Here is an 18,347-nt window from a genome sequence, read left to right as displayed (position 1 = left end):
TCCCTTCTCCACGAAGCAGAGAATTTAAGTATTTATGGTTTATACTAAAGCTGTTCGGAGTAAAACTATTATACAACACACAGACAGGTAGGCAGACTGAAAGACACACAGGCACACGAACAGACTGATAATTATTATAATGATAATCATTGGAGTCTATGGTGCCACAGGCATTTGAAAACATGTTGAACAAGCAACAATTATAATGTGCGTGTGAATTCCTCTGTTCAGAACAGAAGGTGTATAAAAGCAGCCTTATAATAATAAAAAAGTAAGTATTCCTCCTGGCAAACACGCTCCACAACCCTCAACAACATTTACATAGTCTTCAGTCTTCAACTGGGCTAAAAACTTCTCTCAAAGTGTCAAGCATTCACTTAAAAGGAACGTACTGCTCCACAAGGCTACTGACAGGAGCCCTTGGACCAGATGCTATTCCCCTGCAGGCAAGTTCTGCCCACGTCACATCCCCTCCACCTTTACCTCTCTGCAGCGCACACGCACACACATACAAACACACAGCTCAAAACACACACACACACACACACACACACACACACACACACACACACACACACACACACACACACACACACACACACACACACACACACACACACACAGACACCAACAGACACACACACACTGCTGTTTTCCCCAGCTGTTATCTCTGCAAACAAATAGGCTCCATATAGTTATAAATAGCACCACAATAACAACACCAACACCCACCCCCGCAACCTCCACCTCCATCCCCCACACATTCCCATCCCACTCTCTCTCTCTCTCTCTCTCTCTCTCCGCCCACGCCTTAATAAGTGTTAGAACTAGAGACCTGGATCTTGGAACCGGATCCGGATCCTGTGAAAAACCCTATTATCCTGCCGGATCCGGAACCGGATCTTGGATCCGGTGCATCTCTAGTTAGAACAGTGGATCCCAAACTGGGGGTGGGGACCCAGGATCCCTCAAGGGGGCGCAGGGGTACTGCAGGGGGGGTTGCGGAGGGAAGGGAAGGCATAAATCACAAATTCATGTACATCTATGAACCCCCTTACTTGACTCCCGCCATCTGGTATTTAAAGGAACGCCTCTGCGTGTAGTTGCTGAGCGCAGTCAGATGATGTAAATCAGGTTTTGATGACACCCCCCCCCAAACACATAAAATTATTGATATTATTAATAAGGAAAAAAGAAAATGGAATTTAGCCATTTTCCCAGCTGAAAAAGTTTGGGAAGCACTGTTAGAAAATGCTGACCCCCCCCATCCCCCTCGGGCTCTTTGGCAGCATGAGCACTACGAATAGCAGGGCACTGTTAACTCTCCCCAATTCTTCACACATTCTGGGACTTCTCTTTTTTAGCTCTACGGATGTCAGCTGTGGCCCGTCTTGACTCGCTTACAGGCAAAAAGAAGCGAAAAAAGAAAAAGAGAAAGAAAACGGCGGCGTCAGCAGCCTCTATTTTATATTTTCATTCCCAGTGGACGGGAGCAACCCACTTTCTTGAGAGGGAATACAATTACATTTTGCCCAAGAATGTGTAACGCTGACGTTAATAGGCAGCTACATTTCTACACCGGCTATCTGCATGACGTCCGCATGTTGCGGAGCCGCATATTATTGACCTTTGCAGTCGGTTAACTTGACATTTCACAGGTGATGGAAAAACACACAGGAAAAGGCATGTCCCAGATTCATAACAGCTATTGCTATTGATCCATGCTCTAACTCGCCCACCCACTCATCTTCTTCCCACATCTCTCTCTCTCATCTCTCTCTCTCTCTCTCTCTCTCTCTCTCTCTCTCTCTCTCTCTCTCTCTCTCTCTCTCTCTCTCTCACACTAACTGTGGACATCAATCTAGCTCAGTGCAGAGAGCCTGCATAGGCAGGGAGCCTCCACCTCCACTCCACTGCAATTTCAGGCTCAGACGTTGAAGCCTGAGACTGCCAGCATTGCAGCAACCAAACCAGACAGTTACAGTATCCACAAGCATCATTCATACTTTATATCAGAAAAAGAAATGGCTGACACTTCATTTTAACAGGGCTTTAGAATATAGATATTAGATATTAGAATATATTTACCCATTGGAATAACTGGTGAAATAACATGTCAATACAATAGTACTTGGTATTACATCTCACTCATCTCAAGGCACACTGAAGAAGGCACACGCCGAAACGCGTCTGTGCAATAAAAAACACTACTATGCAAGGTGCGGCCTCCTTCTTGAAACATTGAATTTGAAATTTGGGCCAGAACCCTCAGAGACTGTAATAATTAAGAGTGACGCCTGCTCCAAGAAGAAAAATTACATCTCACTCACAATATGTATTTTCATGCATACCAAGGGTGCCTTGGGCCTCAGTTGAGCCATTTACCTCCCTTGAAAAACTCATGACTAAACATTATGGTCATTAGTGTCAATATCTATGATGTAATAACATTTAGGCCTACTTCAGTCATATCTGCATGTTATTACACCTGTTATTACACTGTACCTACTGAGTAAGTAGAAAGTACATTCAAAATAAAACCCAGTTAAAATAAAGTGTTACCAAAAACAACCTAAAGAGACGGAGAGAGAAAACCACTTTCACCAGTTGGACAATCAAAAACAGGGCACAGGAGTTGTACACTGATTTGGATCACAAAACCACAGGCAGAAGGGATGTTTGTATGGCACTTCAGAAATAAAACAACAAAAAACCTTAAAACACAGAGAGAAAGTCACATTCCCCTGGTTGGACAATCAAACGAGGGTGACTGGCTCAGGGCTCATAGACTGATCTGGACCACAAGACCACAGGCTGAAGAAAAGCATGTATGACATTGGCACTTCAGTAGACATGAGCTCCTTGCCAGCTCAACTTGATGGACTTGGAAGCAAAACAGAAGGCATATGGGACAGGAGGAGATGAAGCATGAGACAGAGAGCATCTAGGAGTGAACGAGGGACAGAGAGAAAATATGGGGAGAAAGAGAGAAACAGCCAGACTGACGAGAGACAGACCATCAGACAGGGAGAAAGACATAGAAGCAGACAAGCAGACAGAAAGGCAGAGAGACAAACAGACAGACAGATGGAAAGACAGACAGAAGGCATAGCTACAGACAGAGAGACAGACAGGCAGGCAAGAGAGGGCAAATGAGAGCAAGACAAACGTCTTCGACTGACACACAAGAAGCAAGAACCCAGAAGAAAGGAGAATAAGAGAAACAGAAATGGTAAGAATCATCGAACGAGAGGCTGAGAGAGATGGAAAGAACAAGGAGAAGAAAGAGCCAAGAGAAGGACAGACTGACATATTGAGAAAACAAGAAGAAAGAAGAAAGAAGCAAGGGCGGTTGCCTAGGACCAACTCAGCATGGGCAATGACGCCATCGCCGGCGTCTGAGCCTGTGTGACTTCAGTTCAGGCAGCTATGGCAACCGAGGCAGCACCTCCACCTCCACTTCCTCCTCATCCGCGCTCCATCAACACACAAACGCTGTCTCTATGCAACGCCGAAACGCCCGCCTCACACCTCACTGGTACCTTGACACGTTCTATTGAGATAATCTAAAGATAGAGACGAAAGAAGATAGAGATTGTTACCAAGTCTGCTTTGCAACAGCGGCATCTCTAAGATGGCTAATAGCTCGAAACAGATGTGGGGTGTGTGTGTGTGTGTGTGTGTGTGTGTGTGTGTGTGTGTGTGTGTGTGTGTGTGTGTGTGTGTGTGTGTGTGTGTGTGTGTGCACGCGTGTGTGTGTTGTTGCATAATTCTCTAAAACATGGGCAAACATATGGTGCCGTGAACTAAGAGAATAAATTGATTCTTAACTGGGGAGTCTTTTTTTTCAAAGTGAGTCATAAGGCAGCGTGGCTCTCTGAAGATATCTGGTGCTTTAGTCATCTGTCTATGTGTGTGTGTGTGTGTGTGTGTGTGTGTGTGTGTGGGAAAGGGATTACAATATTTATGAGATATGTCTTGTGAAATGCAAATTGAGAAAAGGAAGGCGGCTTTGAGGTGCTGACACACAGGCGATGATGGTGGAGGCTGTGATAGGGCAGAGGGACTATCATGACATGCAGAGGACTGGAGCATGCAGTGCAGGCCTCTCACACACACACACACACACACACACACACACACACACACACACACACACACACACACACACACACACACACACACAGCTGAACTTCTATGTATGACTTCTATGCATGCCACACACACACACACACACACACACACACACACACACACACACACACACACACACACACACTGCATTCCTGTACAGTGTACGCACGAACCAAAAAGGGTACCAAAGTCCTTTGATGAAAACGTCTGGCTTTTGTAAACTGCCAGTAAAAACATTTTACGGCAAATCATGTTTGCTTCCGGTTGATCACACAAGATATCACAGTGACAGAAGTCTATCAAGTTGTGAAAGTCTTATTTCATTGTTTCAAATAAATTGCACTTCACTTTTTCTTTAACATTTCTGACTGGTTTAGATTGTGATCATCATTCCCATTTAATAATTATTTTGTCTTAAATTGTGACTTTGCCTATATCTGCATGTGTAGCAACCTGTTGCCCTTTGGCAGCATCTAGGCAGGCAAGATTTCACTTTCTGAGGCTATATTTGCAGGTGTAAGGCGAAAGTGAAGTGAAAGCCCACCTGGGAAACTTCAACTCCCATTGTCATTGAGGCACAGCACTCCACAGCACAGAAGTGCAAACAGCACACAACAAAAATGCATTTATGCCTCACCCGTGCAAGGGTCAGCCCCCAAAGCGGGAGCAGTGCGGTGGGACAGTACCATGCTAAAGGGTACCTCAGACATGGAGGAGGATGGGGAGAGCACTGGTTACTTACTCCACCCAAACAACCTGGCAGGCCGGGAGTCGAACTGGCAACCTTTGTGCTACAAGTCTGACGCCCTAACCACTTACCCATAAGTGCACATAGCTTATAGTAGGCCTAACTGTTTTAATTAGTTCATTTGACAGTCAATTTAGCTGTAAGAAAACGCTGGTGGTCTTCACTGATTATTTCACATGTCCACTGATGTCAGTATGACCACACGTTAATCTTCGTCAAACGTTTGGAGTAGGTTAGAAAATCAAACAAGCCATGAGGACAGATAGAGCTCTACAGGAGTTGGACAATGAAACTGAAACACCTTTCATTCAATGTGGGATGTTTTATGACTATCATCTTCATTAATTACACATTGCACCTGATGGTTCAATTTGCAGGGTAAGCCAGGGTTTTGCTCAAAATATTGCAACGCACTACATAACATTAGGTCTATGGGTGACACATCAGAGTTCAAAAGAGGACAAATTGTTGGTGCATCTGGGACCAAGACAGCACGTCTCTGTGATGTACCAAGGGCCACAGTATCCATATAATATTAGTGTATCACCACCAAGAAGGACTAACCCCATCCAACAGGATTAACTGTGGACGCAAGAGGAAGCTGTCTGAAAGGGATGTTTGGGTGCTCACCAGCCTGTGTAAAAACACACACACATAAAACCACAACTGGCCAAATCACAGGATAATTAAATATGCACCTCAACTCTCCCGTTTCCACCAAAACTGTCCATCTCTCCACAGGGTCAATATACAGCCCTATATAAACCATGTCTTTCAGTTTCATTGTCCAATCCCTGTAGACTATCTCTCAGGCTCCAAGTATCAGTTAGGGAAGACTTCCAGAAATCTTTCTTGTTTTGTAACCGGTAGTCTATTTACCTCAGGATTTGGGCTTCTGTTACATGCTCAGACTGCAACAATGTAGCCTCTTCACGTGAGCTAACTTGACACAAAGTTGCCCGGACCTGCGAACGTCTCGGACAGCAACATTGCTGTCCTAGCTTGTTAGTGCAGTTGCTAAATAGAACCATGTTTCTATCGGTTTCTATCCTCACAGTCTCTGCCTTTGCACTGTGCATAATGGGACATGGTAAACGCTTTCTCGCCCAAGAATTCCAGCCTTTGTTGTTGGCCAATCCATGTTGTCGAAGCTTAGACCAGCGGGAGATCTTCTGAATTAGCTAGCTAGACACACGACATTGCTGCGTGACGTAAGTTTCTTCACCAACTTCAGTTAAATCTCACGAGCCTCCGCAACATACAGAAAGTCAAATAAAGGGCAGTTAAGAATAACTTCGTTCGCCCTACGGACTGACTGCAAAGTTAGACGTTATAATAGCCTACTAAATACACCAGATTTGTTCCGATGAGAGAAGGCGAGATTTGCTTACTTGAATTGTTTTCACTCCAGTCACTTGACGTTTTCAGTCGGGCACTCTCACTGTTCATTTCACTTGTTTGGACTTCGGGAATAGCCTATGTTGACTTGTCATTCAGGACGAATCGATAAGAGGTAATTCAATGCAATTGTGGTCACGTCACTGTTGATACAGAAAGAGGATGTGATCCCAGGCACGTATTCGTGTTGCTTTATTCCCAAATGTAGCAATGCGGGATAAGACGGATCCTAATGTTGGGCGGGGAAATATTTGTTCATGTTGCATTGCGTCAACCCCCCGGTTCTTTTTGAAGCTCACGTGTTGCCATTGGGTAGTCATAGAACATACGCTGGTGAGTAGGCTAAATTAGCCTAATTACAGTGATGCGTTGAGGGCACATAAGCTTTCCAGAGAAGTAGGCTAGAGATCAGATGTAGCAGAGATATGGGATATGCACCATGATCATCGACTTTCACAGCTTTGATGTCATGTGAAATCATCGCAATGTCATTTTTTTCAACATGTCTGGCATGCCTTTTTATTTCTTTTGCTTATTTTATTTTATTTCTTGTTTTTATAAACACTTCTTCCACTGTATGAAAAATAATTTGTGTAGGCCTATGATAGGCTATTGTTAACAGATGGCCACCAACTATTTGTCAGAAACAATGTCAATTTGTATACATGTAAACTTTGTATTTTTCACATGTATTTCTGGTATCATACTTTCGGCCATAGGCTACTTCCACTATATGACAAAAAACACTGTAGCCTACGTGAATAATTGTGTTATTACTTGTTTATAGGAGAACAGTTCAAATGAATAGCCTAACCATGACTTTTTGGTCAAGCAAATCACGTCATCAAACATATGTGCAAACTCCTGCCCTTGTTTGCATTGTGCTCAAATGAGACAAAGCAATCAAAAGGTTTTTGGTGTAAAGGGACACACCTGTTGTGCCAATAGCATTTTGTCTTCTAATGCAAAGAATCAATAGGCTATTGTCAATTGGGAATATTGCATGCCATATGGTCACTGCTTGAATGTGTGTGTGTGTGTGTGTGTGTGTGTGTGTGTGTGTGTGTGTGTGTGTGTGTGTGTGTGTGTGTGTGTGTGTGTGTGTGTGTTTGTGTGTGTGTGTGTGTGTGTGGTGGGGGGGAATCAGAGATTATGCCTGATGTAATGTTTGTTTTGGTAGACACAACCATGTCAAGTAAGGGCACCATTCAAAAAGTCACAGTTCAAAAAGTACACAGTTCACAGTACAAAAAGTCACAGTTTGAAACCAACATTAATATGTAGTTTGTGTAAAATCTATGTAGGCCTACCATAGCTCTTTTTTTGTTGTACTGATTCAACTAGTTTGTTAAATAAAGCATATAACATCAGATAAAAATTGGTGAGTTGTTGCACTGCACTGATCTTCTGAATGCTCTGATCTGTGTGTGTGTGTGTGTGTGTGTGTGTGTGTGTGTGTGTGTGTGTGTGTGTGTGTGTGTGTGTGTGTGTGTGTGTGTGTGTGTGTGTGTCTGTGTGTGTCTGTCTGTCTGTCTGTCTGTCTGTCTGTCTGTCTGTCTGTCTGTGTGTGTGTGTGTGTGTGTGTGTGTGTGTGTGTGTGTGTGTGTGTGTGTGTGTGTACTGCTTTCCTGTGACCCCGTCTAATCTCAAACCACACAAATAATCACAGAGTTATAACACTTAATTCAGTCAGATTTACTGCCAGATTCAACAAATTTGTGGTCACCATAAAACAAGTACTTTTACTTTTGCAGACCCTGACCAAAAAGGGTCGTTATTCTATAATTACCTTGTTTTTACTGTGCGGTTAGTAATCGCTGATGTTGAAGTTGAGGACTTAATCAGTCAGCATATAGTGTGGCATAGAGTAGTGCAGCATATGGGGAGCTAGACAGGCGTAGTTGAGCTGGTCGATAGCCTGTCATAGCACAGTGATGTATTCCCATACGCACGCAGCAGTCAGAGGGAAAGGAGAGACCATGAATCTGCTAGAAAGGCAGTGCTAGCCTAGGGGGGTTGATGGTAGTGGTGGTGTGTGTGTGGGTGCGTGCGTGCGTGCGTGCGTGCGTGCATCTATGTGTTGAGGTGTGCGCACCGGTGTGTTGAGGTGGGTATGTGGGTGAGGTGGTGTGTGTGTGTGTGTGTGTGTGTGTGTGTGTGTGTGTGTGTGTGTGTGTGTGTGTGTGTGTGTGTGTGTGTGTGTGTGTGTGTGTGTGTGTGTGTGAAGGTGTGTGACAGACAGCAATGCCCAGGGGGTCTTCACCGGTGCTTACAGGCCCAAACTGCTTCGCTCAGGTCCAAATGCCAAATGGATACTGACAGCGCCTAAATCAGAAGAGGAATTGGGAAATTAGCCATTCAAAACAATGGAAACAAGGCAATCAAATCTTAATTGCCTTTGATTGGATTGGGTATTCCAAATCTCGGATTAATAATACCCCGTAGCTATTGGGAAATCCTGTGTGTTGGGGGGAGGAGGGTTGATACTGTGCCAGGAGTACACACACGCAAATGCTTACACGCACGCACACACACACACACACACACACACACACACACACACACACACACACACACACACACACACACACGTTTGCATGCACATGCGAATGCAGAATACCTAAACAGAATGCATTTGTAATCACATAAATGCATGTGCATCACAATCATGCACACACACACACACACTCTCTCTCTCTCTCTCTCTCTCTCTCACACACACACACACACACACACACACACACACACACACATACACACACACATACACACGTTTCCTTTCTTGCCATGGCTCATTTCACCTCCGTGCCATGACGGCTAAATAAAACTTGATTTCCCTGCGTCAGTGCACGGCCAGAGTGTGAGGAAGGGGGTGGACGTTCAGCCACCAGGCACATATTGAATACTTAATTCAGATGTCAGAGAATGACAATATGATTGGTGATGGGTGCGGATGTGGCTGTTTGCCCAAGAGGCATAGATTAAACACTAAACTGCCAAGGTGTCACAGAATGACACAATATGTCAGTGTCTGGCTATTTCTGAAAAGTTATGAGGATGTGGTCAGTCACTGAATCGTTGATATTCTAATATTTTTCTAGCACAGTGTTTTATCTCTTCTGCGAGCTGATTGACAGTAAGGAAAGAAATGAGGTAGAAATGGGTCTCGCAAGGGTTTCTGTGCGTGCAGTTCCAGAGCAGTTCCACGTAATGAGATAAATTCTTGTAATCTCCTGTAATCTTGTCATCGATGTGCGGTGTTCCACCAGAAAGGACCAAAATGAATTTGAATGGATTTCGAAAATAATGTCAAGGCAATAATTGCATCATGTGGGGCGAATGTTTTCAGTTCTGTATCATGTAACTGGTGAGCTGGCACTGGGCCCTGTGTTGGCTTATACTAAACTGTACAACACTGCCCTCCTGTGGTTGTTTTTCAGTAATGCATGCCATGTCAAAGAGAGCTTTAATTTCATCTTTGCCAAATTGATTAAAGGGAAACATACTCACCATTAGGTAGGTGTGAGGCTATGCTCACCCTTCTATTGAAATATGCTCTGTTTAATAACACATTTTCTCATTATAATTTATTTATAATGTGTTTTGCATCATAAGCTCCACAATAAATAAAACACCTTGGTCAACAACACTGGCAGTATGCTGATATGCTCACCAGGGATATTTCATTTAAGTACAGGTAAATGCTTACAGTGTATTTCATAGGTATAACCACAACTAAGGTCCCAATCGCAAAAACGGTGTTTCCCTTTAATGGCTGATGCATTTAAATCTAAATTGAAATCCCTGCAGAATCAGATATATATTATTCTTCTGCTCTCTTGACAACCCAACGCAACACACAGTAAGTAAGGTGTAAGGTGTAAGTAAGCAATTTAGCCTCCCTGGATTAGGTTTGATGGCTATTAAATAATAACTAAAAAGCCCTACAGTGGGATCTGGGAGTGCTTAATCAGCATGGGCTGTGTCACACAGAATTCAGGGAGATGAACACAATGCCATAGGACACAAACTCTGGGGCAGTTTCACAGATTTTTGTCAAAATTCCATGTTGTGGGGGTCACAGAAGTGCTTTCTGTAATGGGCCCGCTGAAATGCTTTCTCTATATTCCTGGCTGTCCTGCTGCATCTGCTGTAGACATGAGAGCCATCTCATAGACATGTGGACCGCCTGCTCTACGGACCAGGCAGCAGGCCTGTCACAACCAGGCAAGCAAACTAGGCAATTGCATAGGGCCCCCAGCTGAAAGAAGTGCCCCCTGTTATTGACCGGTTACATAATTGTATTCAAATCGCCGCAATGATAACTTTGTGAGCGAGGGGAAAAAAAGTGCAATGAAACTACTATCAAAATCTGTGTTGAGGGGGGCCCTTTCCAATAGTTCAAAGACAAAAAAAAGGGCCAGGTCCTAAGTTTCTCTTTGCCTAGGGCTCCAAATTGCCTTGAAATAGTCCTGTCTTTCTCTCTTTCTCTCTCTCTCTCTCTCTCTCTCTCTCTCTCTCTCTCTGTCTCTCTCTCTCTCTCTCTCTCTCTCTGTCTCTCTATCATTGTCTCGTAAGGTTTGAGTTGAAGTGCTTTTTTATTTTTATTTATTTATTCTCTGTCCTTGTTGGTTTGTTTGTTTTTGTCTATATGTTTGTCTGTGTCAACTGTCTATTGTCATTTACGTATTTGGGAAAAAAAAAAACCTTTATTCGGTAGTATGCTGAAAAGTCATTGAAAAGAATTGAAGTCTTGTATGGGCATATATTGTGAACTAGAAGAAGAGAGAAAAAATGGTGATGATGATGATGACGATGATGAATTTGTCATATTGAAATGAACTGTAAGCCTTGTGAACAATTCTACCAATAAACAAAGTAACAAAAAAAAAAAAAGAAATAGTCCTGCCAGGCAGTAGCAGGCAGGAAGTTGCTGAATGGCTTTGCGGCAGGGGAAATAAAGCATCTCCAGCTGAATGGACCCTCCACTATGGGCAGTCATGGGTGAGCGGTTAGGGCTTCAAAAAGTGGATAAGACGTGAGCGGTTAGGGCGTCAGACTTGCATCCCAGAGGTTGCCGGTTCGACTCCCGACCCGCCAGGTTGGTGGGGGGAGTAATCAACCAGTGCTCTCTCCCAGCCTCCTCCATGACTGAGGTACCCTGAGCATGGTACCGTCCCACCGCACTGCTCCCCATGGGGCGCCACTGAGGGCTGCCCCCTTGCACGGGTGAGGCATAAATGCAATTTCGTTGTGTGCAGTGTGCAGTGTTCACTTGTGTGCTGTGGAGTGCTGTGTCACAATGACAATGGGAGTTGGAGTTTCCCAATGGGCTTTCACTTTCACTTTCACTCGCTCCATCCATGACATGAATGGGAGGCTGCTGCGCTGTCAAGGTCCTGTCCACTAGTCAGCATCCATGAAAGCTGCATTTTCACCCAGTAATTGCATAGACTTTATGGAAAGGACAGGGCTATATTATCAGATGTCTACATTAAAGTACATTAAAGTGTGTGTGTGTGTGTGTGTGTGTGTGTGTGTGTGTGTGTGTGTGTGTGTGTGTGTGTGTGTGTGTGTGTGTGTGTGTGTGTGTGTGTGTGTGTGTGTGTGTGTGTGTGTGTGTGTGTGTGTGTGTGTGTGTGTGTGTGTGTGCACCAGCATGCGGTTGGGTTTGTGTGAATGAGGGCATGCACGGTGCGGTCCTTTATTGAAGTTTCCTTTCATCTCAAACAGAATACACAAGAAGCAATAAAAGATTTGTACAATTTACATGTAAATCTTTTCATCCACTGCCTTCTTTACATAATCTCAGGTTCCTCCATTAGGTTTTTCCTCCCCCAGTGTTTAATATAAGGCTATAGGCAATTTCATATCAGGGCATTTGAAAATCTTTTTCAGTACTTTCACTGTATGTATAAATTAGCTCACCTTGAGCACAGCTGGGTGGCGCTATAGAGGGGGGCAAGCGGGGCATGTGCCCCTGGGCCCAGGGCCCTGCCGTATTGGTGTAATGGGCTGTACTATGCCCTTGGCAGACCGTATGGGGGGCCCTATGCATGATGTGCCCTGGGGCCCTGTGTGCTATTGCTCCGCTACTGGCTGAACCCATGCAGGGCCTGGCATCCATTCTGCTGACTCTGCCGCCCAGAGAACGTGTGGACATTCATATTACATCAAAGCACGGAGGTCATCGGAGAAGGTCATCGACACGTTTTCCTGAAATCTTCCCCAGGAATTCAATTGGAATGGAGATTTGGTTACTTACCGCAGCAGAGCAGAAAGACAACGATTGCAAGTAAGCACTTTGGGCTGCAGAGTTGAACTCTCTCCGCCATTGTCATGCTGACTTGGCACTGCGGGACACTTTGACGATTATGAGGGAATACAATTTTTGGCCCCTCTTATTTTGATTAACGACAGCAAATGCTTTAAATATGTAAAGAATCGTATAAGTAACTGACCTATCAGACCTGGGGGATGTAGTGTTGATGCTGTTTTTCTCCTACACTCAAAAATAAAAAATGACTTCAAAAAAGACAGTTAGTACATACTGTAGATATATTGATTATCAATCCCCAGTTCGTAAAATAGGAGTCTCTTGTCAGTGTCAGAAATTTATGATCACTATAAAGCAGGGGCTTATGATCGCTATAAAGCAGGGGTTTTCAACTGGTTCTGGCCCAGGGACCACCATTCAGACTAAGCAGTAGTCCGCGGCCCACTGTGTTTGCATACAGTTCGTACGCTTTCCGTCTCTCTGCCAACTTTGAAGAGTTAGATCAACTATTAAAACATAAAAACAATCAACGTTAGCAGTATATCAGTGCAACAAAGATAGTTGGATCTCATGTATATTTAAATACTTGAAGTCAGGGAAGTCGGTACGGGGGGGGGGGGACGAAGGAGCCAGTTGCCCCGGGCCCAGAGAAAAGGGGAGCCCAGAAGTGAGTCCACATTACATTGCACTGTATGTAGTGGGTGGCGGTGTGCCTTTCTGATGACTTTGTCCTGGACCCCGCCAAAGCTGTCAGCGGCCCTGTTTGTGGTAGCTTAAATGCAGAGCAAGTCACGGACCACCAGCAGCATCCATGCAATGGACCATAAGTCGGCCAAGGACCACTGTTTGAAAAGTATCAGGGCTGTAGTCAAGTCCACTATCGTAGAGCCCAAGACTAGTCCTAGAATAGGACTGGTTGAGTCCGGGACAAGTGTCAAAAGAGTTTCTAATGCACGACAAGATAGAGTGCAAAATAAAAGATTAGAGTCCAGGTGAAGTTCGAGTCACTAAATCAGTCAATGTAAATCAGTCAGCACAAATAAATTAAAACAATGACAATAACGTGAAGGTTTGAAGGACACATAGATTCCATGCATATGAAGATAAGATATTATTGGATTTCAAGCTCTGCTTTACATTGTGTGATGGTTAAAGGGCTGTGTATACTCTCGTTGCTGCTTGTCGCCCACAGGTCAACGCAGACATAGACAGACTCGGGCAAGTCCAAAAGCCATATTTGACAAGGCCAGAAGTCAAGTCCTAGACAAGTCTGAGTCCAACTACTAGCGAGTCCATGACAAGTCCATGTCCATATAGAAAGCAGACTTGAGGACTCGAGTTCTACAGCCTTGGAGTCTCTAATGTGGTGATGCCCCTGATAACACTACTGTACAGCCCCAAGCTCAGTGAGTCATCCGCTTTCAATCACTCCACAGCCGAGTTATTCAAGGCCAGCGACATGCTGCCTGTAGAAAAGAGGAAATGAGGAAAGATGTATACAACTGGGGCCAGTAACAGCTTTGCCTGGGAAGAGGACATTTGAAAGGACCCCCTCACCCAACACATACAATGTAATGAGGACCAAATTCTGGGCCCCCTCTCCACCCAGGCCCGGGACAGGTAGCCCATTTGGACACCCTGCCGGCAGTGTTGCCAGATGAAGCTGATTATTTCCAGCCCAAAAAATGCTCAAAACCCGCCTGGAAGCACTAAATCCCGCCCATTTGTATTGATTCCTATGGGAAAAATTGGGCGGGTTTTCCTGCAAAATGCCATTTTTACCTGCAGACGGCCATCCGAAGCAGCCCAATTGGGCGGGAAACAGCCCAATCTGGCAACACTGCCTGCCGGCTCCACTTTATACCACTCCAATTGAACAGGAGTCATCCGCAATCTATTCAATTCAATCAATTCACAGCCAAGGCAATTCAAGGCCAGCAACATGCTGTCTGTAGGAAGCAATGGGGAGAAATGTATAGGCCCACAACTCCACCTGAATAGCGAACTGAATGGCAAATGGCAAGTTACACTATGTTCATCTGTTCTGTCTATTACCGTTCCCAAAAGCATACTGCGACCTCGAAGAACAGGGATAAGGAATGATGCACACCAAACTAAAGATTGTGTCATATCTCTGTTCTCAATGTGCACCAACATACAATAGGCCTAATATTTTAAAGAAGTGGAAGGCTATAGCCATAGAAAATGATTTTATATGACTCAAACTCTGAACCTTTTCCATGTCTTCAATTAGCAAGCCTGTGTGACACATTTTACACACTTGCACGAATGTAGTTTCACGGCATGATTATATAAAACATGATGTAAAAATCCAAAGACCATTTTACATGCTCCTTTAACATAAAAAATAGAGCATATGCACAAAAAGCAATGGTTTTAAAAGAAAAAAAAAAAGAAAAGAAAAAAGCAATGTGGGGTTGCAGTGCCTCAATGAGCAAAGGCTCAAAGGGTTCGATTCCCGCCTGAGGTCCTTTGCTGATCCTACCCCCAATCTCTCTCCCACTGATTTCCTGTCCAACTCTCTCACTGTCCTGTCCTGAATAAAGGCATAAAATCGCCCAAAAAACATATCTAAAAAAAAACCAATGGGATGGGGCTTCTGCTCCACAACTCTGGAAGCTGCATGATGTGCAGTGACCTGTGAGCAACAAACAACAGCTAAACAAGCAATCCTTGGACTCCAGCCATGGATGCCAAGGTTACTCGGACACATCTCTCTCTCCCTCTCTCTCTCTCTCTCTCTCTCTCTCTCTCTCTCTCTCTCTCTCTCTCTCTCTCTCTCTCTCTCTCTCTCTCTCTCTCCCCCCCCTCTCTCTCTCTGTCTCAGCCAAGCCCAGTCAGTGTCCTTCTGACTCAACGCCCACCACTCTGGACACACCATGATCACTGTACAGCCAAAGCGCGAAGGTCCCCTTGTATTGATAGGTCTACTATCGTAGTGCACTATCACTATTATTTCTACTTTTTACATAGCAGTAGCATATATCTTATAATAGAAGATATATCAGCAGCATACACTCACTGGGCACTCCATTAGGAACACCTCTCTAGTGCTGGGTTGGACCCCCTTTTGCCTTCAGAACTGCCTGAACTGCCTACAACAAAACTGGGGTAGGCTGTGGCATTCCAACAAAGATGAATAGGTACTAATTGGCCCAAATTGTGCTAAGAAAATGTCATTATGCCATTATATCCCCAACCTGAAATGTTGATGTAAAGCAGGGTTGACCCATGTTTTCATGCTGCTGACGCCAAATTCTGACCATTGTACCTGAGTGTACCTACAGTATATTGCTTGGAAGCATGTTGGAAGAATATCTGTTTTTGATAATACCACATTATTTTTTTCATTACTCATGTCAATATATTTCATTGACTATATTAACATTAGAGTCAACAGCCACCACTCTGGACGCGCCACAATCCCCTGCTATCAAGGTCCCCATGTAGCCTATGCCAGTGGACTATTACTATAGCCTACTGTAGAGCTAGTTGTAATTACTACCACTAATATTCAGCCTGGGAACACGTCAGAGGATATCCAGCTTTGATAATAGCACAATGATTCATTCATTATTCATGTTGAGTGCAGGTTATATTAATTTCATTGTGTTATCGTTTTTACCAGAACACTCTGCATTGTGGCGTCACCCGAATTGGCATGGACATTCTACATCTCATGCACATCACCATGTCGTGACTCATGATGTCCTTCCGCTCATAACACTGCTCTTTACTGTTATACTGTGTGGTGTCAAGAATTCTGGTAATAATTACACTGTCCACAAAATATATGTTTGTCTTTCAGATTAGTTATCCTCATCATCCTCAACCTCCTCTTTGAGCACAGAGTCACAGTAGTTGGCCTAGCAGTTATTTCATACTCACTTTCAACTTTTCGTTTCCTTTCTCATAGTTTCATATTTTTCAACCTTTCTCCAATTTCTCATGAAACAAAAGCCAAATATCTCTTTTGTGAGGTCTCTTTGAAGAGAGGAGTAATGCAGAATATGAGGAGGAAGACAATTTAAACAGCACTCCCCATGCCAAGGATGAGCTGAGCTGAGCAAGTCTGGCATCGATCGCAGTGGTGCCTCTGAACAGCAGAGAGCAGCACTGAAGGTGAGGAGTCCACTGCTCAACAGCGCCCTACAAGGCAGAACTGAAGGTGAGGAGTCCACTGCTCAACAGCGCCCTACAAGGCAGCACTGAAGGTGAGGAGTCCACTGCTCAACAGCGCCCTACAAGGCAGAGCTGACTCACCCTGGCGCAAGTTCATCTCCCTCAACCTACCAGACTATCTTTTCACAGATCTGAAGGAAGCACATTTTATTAAAAACTGAGTGAGGGTTACTGTTAATCTACCCTTTATCATTTAGATATATATTTTTGGCTTTCTGTCTTGATGACAGTGAAGGGTTGTCCGGAAGAGAATGGAACAGGGCTTGACAATAACCTTTTGACCCACCGGCCACTGTAGCTAGTGGCTCTCCTAAGTCACTAGCTATTCAGGTATTCCACTAGCCACAGACTATATATGTTTTTTTTCTTTATCAAGATGGTGAACGTCTAACCTTAGAAGATGACGTGCTAAAGCAAGAAGACAGTATAGCTGAGAAAACTGAGTTACTGAGCTTTTTCCTGAAAAGAAACAACAGACAAAAGAATATAGGGTACTATGATGCATACCAAGGAATAAGTTGCCAGCCATATTGGCTATTGACTCTGAAAGTATACTAGCCATAGCCAAGTTTTACCAGCATTTGGCTGGTTTTCAGGTGCCCTTGTCAAGCCCTGGAATGGAAGAGTGAGATGGGCTAGGGTTAGGAGGATATGTCCCAGGTCGGATTCGAACCTGGCTCCCCTCCGGCTCATGGGGCATTAGCACAGAGCACCACAGCATTCCCACCCGTATCCTAATTTAATGGTCTGATTGACAACTTTTCACACAAGATTCACAATCTTCCAACAACCTTTCCACCTTTTTCACGGATGAGCAGAGCACTTGAGAGCGGGTCTTTAAGGTTTGATCAAACAATTTTCTGCAAAGCTTTTAACAAGCAAAAAAAGTGACACGAATCGTGCAATAGATTGCTGCAAATTGCTGTAAAATGTAACCGTCTAACCCCAAAGGCACAGTTTATGATGAGTAAAATCCCATATGAATTGCTTTAAATTTTACCACATACAACATGATTACATTGAGGACAATATACTGTGAAATTATCTTCTTATTTATTTTATTTATTTATTTTTTGAGAGAGGGGGGGGAGGGGGCGGAGTTGTGATTGGTAGAACCAGGATGGGACTCACATCTAAGCGGCAGGCGCTGTCTGCAGACTGGGCTGGGTGAACATGCAGTCATGAGACTTGGAGTGCGTTTTAATATGGGACCTTGCCTCCTCCACTTGCCTCCTCCACTTGCCTCCTCCACTTGCTTCTCGTCATGATGACATCACTGACAACAGCATTATATTTCAATATCTTGCAAAAGCTCAATTGTAAAGTCTTTTTCTCATTTGCAATTGGGATGGTGAATGAAAAACAGTCCCTCAAAAGTTGTTGTGGCGAGGCTGACAGCTGGGAAACTTTATCGTTTTCTCCACGGAGGAGGGGCCAGGAGGCGGGACGAGGAGACAAGCACAAGTGGAGGAGGCAAGGTCACATATTGGGATGCACCCTAGATTGCATTCCCTCATTTGTCCTTTGTCCTTAATCTCCTTCCGGAACAATGAAGTACAGTATCTGTACTACAACCCTACTACGCTA

The 18,347-nt window shown here is 44.2% G+C and overlaps 1 protein-coding gene across 3 annotated transcripts in view; it reads right to left on the bottom strand.

Moving 5' to 3' along the window:
- Positions 1-6,519, bottom strand: part of pam (peptidylglycine alpha-amidating monooxygenase) — a 134,216-nt gene extending 127,697 nt beyond the window's left edge. For all 3 annotated transcript variants that reach the window (XM_063210084.1, XM_063210085.1, XM_063210086.1), the window contains exon 1: positions 6,274-6,519. The gene's annotated coding sequence lies outside the window, so the exon portion shown is untranslated. The remainder of the gene's footprint in view (positions 1-6,273) is intronic.
- Between the last annotated feature and the right edge of the window lie 11,828 nt (positions 6,520-18,347).

The sequence above is a fragment of the Engraulis encrasicolus genome, chromosome 11, assembly GCF_034702125.1.
Source record: "Engraulis encrasicolus isolate BLACKSEA-1 chromosome 11, IST_EnEncr_1.0, whole genome shotgun sequence".
In the NCBI taxonomy this organism is placed as follows: domain Eukaryota; kingdom Metazoa; phylum Chordata; class Actinopteri; order Clupeiformes; family Engraulidae; genus Engraulis; species Engraulis encrasicolus.
The sequence above is the reverse complement of the archived record's forward strand: the minus strand, read 5'-3'. Positions and strand labels throughout refer to the sequence as shown.